The sequence below is a fragment of the Dermacentor silvarum genome, chromosome 2 (genome assembly GCF_013339745.2).
Source record: "Dermacentor silvarum isolate Dsil-2018 chromosome 2, BIME_Dsil_1.4, whole genome shotgun sequence".
Lineage (NCBI taxonomy): Eukaryota > Metazoa > Arthropoda > Arachnida > Ixodida > Ixodidae > Dermacentor > Dermacentor silvarum.
In genome coordinates, this window is record NC_051155.1 from 191,685,402 (window position 1) to 191,689,738 (window position 4,337).

A 4,337-nucleotide genomic window follows, 5' to 3' on the forward strand; every position below is an offset into this window, starting at 1 on the left:
ACAAAACGCCAAAGTCATTGGGCAACCGTGGCGGGTAATGCTCGTCATATCTATGTCTACGGCATGTTTGCTGATAGAGCAAATAATTTCTTTTTGAACATCAGTTCCAGTTATTGGCTTTAAATGGTTCGCATTTGAGCGTTGCACAAAACTATCTATAATATAGGAGGCAACCGCCAGGACACATGCGGTCACTTTCGCGTTTACGTGATGAAAAGAGCATATGCCACTCAGGCACTCTACTTGACATATTGTATTTGACTAGCGTGAGCTACGTGAACAGTTGTTTGCTACTGAACCAAACAAGCATTTAAACATCCTATCGCCTCTTTCACACAGGCACTTTCGATCGCGGCCGATCCAGACCCGGATAGAGTCAAATAGAGTGCGGCTACACGGGCATTTCTGATCGCAATCTTGCTCGATCTGGCTCCATTCAATCATGATGGGGCTTCTTGATAGCGATCGTAGATTTCAATCGTCTGCACCCTCAATGCTCAGTGAGGTCAACGCCTCAACCACATGTTCGCTGATGTCCCTCCATGGTAAGACCATAGGCGTTATTTAAGCGAGCGGTACAATTTCATCGCTTCCAAAGTGTATGGTCTGGCCGTGTTCACAAGGTAAACATATATGTCGCCGAATCGCACGTTCGGCCAACACTTGGGATCTTTTTTACCAGCCGTCTATGCGGGAAGGATCAGAGTACTGCTCGCCGTACGCGATGAGCTTCTCGGCGTATGCAGCTGACGGGCAGCGAACTCACGCGTACTCGAACAAATCCGTCACAGCAGATGCCGTGGTAGCCATGGGACCATGACGCGAGGGTAATGTTTTGCCCACCGTCTCACGTCTTTGCACACGTTGTGCACTTCACTTCGCGCACGGCCCGTCAGCCCGTGACATTAAGCTGTTTACAAAACGGAGAGGTCCATACCCGCGGCTGCCTCTACATCCTCTTCTCTACATCCTCATCTATAGGCCACGCTTTGTGACAAATTTTTTTTCTTCATTTTTGGTTATCCGCTATTGCGCCGAGCGGCTTAGACTGTCGATAGTACGGCCGACCGACGGCTCACGAGCCAATGACTAAAGATGCAAATAGTAAAACTTCTAAAAAATGTGTGCGCTGCTTTTGTGCTATCCTTATTGCTTTTGAAAATATTCGAACTATAGCTGGACCATGGTGCGCACTACTAGAAAATGCTTTATTGCTTACGTTATCGAGGATTTCTGCCTTTCTGTGCTGCTTGTGCGTCCGTATAGACAGCGCCGTTTTCGTAGACAAGATTTCGCCGCCAATGTAGTCTTTCAGCTCCGTGTTAGCATATCCTTCGATGACACATCGCTGATCAAGAACTTTTATGTATGCAGTTATCAAACCTACATTGTTTTACTAGCGCAAAAGTGTTTTTTTCTCGTGGTCTGCCCCAGAGTTCCGTTTCACTGCCCGACGTGACTCACTGTAGGGCAGCACATATATTAAGAGACGGCGTATACGTATCGCCAATTCGCCATCTGTGCTACCACGATGCGCCCGGTCACTGGTTCTGTTCTCTACGGATTTACGCAACGAAACAACAAACGATACCCAAATATTCTCAGTGCACCAAAAATACGACGTAAAGCTTATCAATCCTTTAATAAAGCGAATTGATTTATTTAGGCCTTCCGCCAGTTTTCATACTCGTAGGCGCATGCTCATGCGCAACCGAGTTGCGGTTCGCGTTGGTCGCCAAACGCCAACTAGCTCTTTGAGACCCACCCACGTGAAGAAACGCGAGAGTTTTGTGGTATCTGAAGGTTTAGAGAGGGAGCGATTGACATAGAAGAGGAAAGCCTGCTGACCACACCGCAACTGTCTAGCCAGCGGCTGACACCTGAGCACCGCTCAGCAGTCTATAAAAGGAAGGGTGAGATGACTGAGGTAGGAAGAAGACTTCCAAACAAAAATTCAGAGCCCTTCCACTACTGTGAAGATGGAAGCCAGCGAAGCTGTGACTATGGTGGGTCTGCTATAGTGAAAATATATATTATCATAATAGAATATATTGAGCGTCTTCGGCATGTTGGTCAAAGATCAAGGACACCGGCGTCTTGTTTTCGCCCGGTGCGATGGTAAAGCAGTGCATTTGCTGCGCCAAGTCCGCCCCATCGTCATGGACTATATAGCGTATGAGCCACAGCGTTCATAGCCGCGGCACACTGCACGGCATCGTCAGGATCCTGACGTCAGGATCCTGGAAGATGTGGTTAAACGAGCGTCCGTCCCATAGCGAGTCCAAAGGGCAACTGCTGATAACAGCGCTAGCGCGACCTCGACGTCACGAGACAAAGGGGCACAACGATTGGTAGGACGTGCCGCCGCCGATTATCGCGACACTTGTGAAAGAGGTATCGGCGGTGGCAATCCATCATCCGTTTTGACACCTGCGATAAGGCACAGCTGGCGGGAAACCGCCAATCACATTGGGCCGAAATGTTTTGATCTACTTCCGGTCTATCTACTTCCGTTGCCGGACGCGATCTCCTGGAACCGAGCCTATAAGAGCTTCGCTGCAAAAATTTACTGCGGTTGCACGCGGTCGAGCGATAGCACGGTTTTGTTTGCTTTGGGAAAGGACACAGACGCTGCTCGGCGCCGTCAGCAGCTACCGTATCTACAATTGCACCACAAGACAACACACACGTTGCTCGGCGCGGGAGCAGCAGCGAGCGAATTGACCTTCATGCTGCGTCTCGCTTCAACGCGAATACGTCGAAAGCACAGCGCTTACGAAGCTACCAGCACTCGGCGCACTCCCACCAAACGTCGTGGATGCGGGTGCCTTAATTAACTTTATATTAACTAACTGTGCCTTAAAATTTGCCTTAACGCCAAAGGTGGTGGGTTATACTCTCACATAAGCTCGAGGGTTCGACTCGTGCCGTGAGTTCGAGTGCCTAAATTAACTCTATCTTAATTAACACGATGACGACAGTGGCCCGCGCACCATCAGAATTGTTGCGCGAGCGTTCCGCTGGTAGTGGCAGACCAAGTTTCAGTTTGACCTTGGCTGAGCTTGAAGGTCAGACGGAACCAGGCATTTTCTGAGTTTGTACTTGCAGTAGTGGAGCTAGCGCTCTAAAACGAAAATTTATAGGTGCTGTGGTCGGTGGAGGCGCTATGTCGTTTTTATCCACATCAGCCGACGGTTGCGGGGCGCGTTTGTCGCGCCCCATATACGTGTCTCTAGTCGAGATGCGCCGAAATGTTAAAATTTTAATTTTTGGGGTTTTGCGAGCCAAAACCTGTAATCAAGTAGTACAGGAGGCATACGTGAATATCTTGGCAAATATCTACAATGATTCTACAGCTATCTTGGTTCTCCACAAGAAAAGTAGAAAGTTACCTATCAGGAAAGAGGTCAGGCAAGGAGACACAATCTCTCCAATGCTATTCACTGCATGCTTAGAAGTATTCAAGCTCTTAGACTGGGAAAGTTTAGGAGATCAACGGCGAATATCTCAGCAACCTTCAGTTTGCATACGACATTGTCTTATTCAGCAACAATGGGGACGAATTACAACAAATCATTGAGGACCTTAACCAAGAAAGTGTAAGAGTGGGGTTGAAGATTAATATTGTTACGGGCCTTCCTTTGCCTTGGAGCTGGCACTGCTCAAGAGAAAGGTGCCCGTGTGGCGAGAACTTGGACGCTGGCTGCTGCGGCGTTCACCACACACACTGCCCGCTTTTGCCCTCTGCCTGCTGGAATGGCTGTCTCCAAAACGCGGCCACCCTGCACTCACGCGTGTCCTGGCTCGAGCTGACACCTTGCGAGACCGTCTCGATGCTCTCCTTGGAGCCGGCAACGCTATATTTGTCAGCACCGACCACAGGACCTCCGCTCGTGACAATATGCAGAAGACAAAGATAATGTTGTTTCCTGGCAAGGGAACAAGAATTCAGGATCGCCAGTCAGCCTCTAGATTCTGTAAAAGAGTACGTTTATCTAGGTCAGTTACTCACAGGGGAGCCTGATCATGACAATGAAATTTACAGAAGAATAAAACTGGGTTGGAGTGCATACGGCAAGCATTACCAAATCCTGACTGTGAGCTTACTACTGTCGCTGAAAAGAAACGTGTACAATCATTGCGTTCTACGGGTGCTACCATATGGGGCAGAAACTTGGAGGTTAACAAAGAAGCGCGAGAACTAGTTAAGGACCGCACAAAGAGCGATGGAACGAAAAATGTTAGCCCTAACGTTAAGTGACAGGAAGAGCGCGGTGTGGATCAGAAAGGAAACGGGGATAGCCGATATTCTAGTTCACATTAGGAGGAAAAAATGG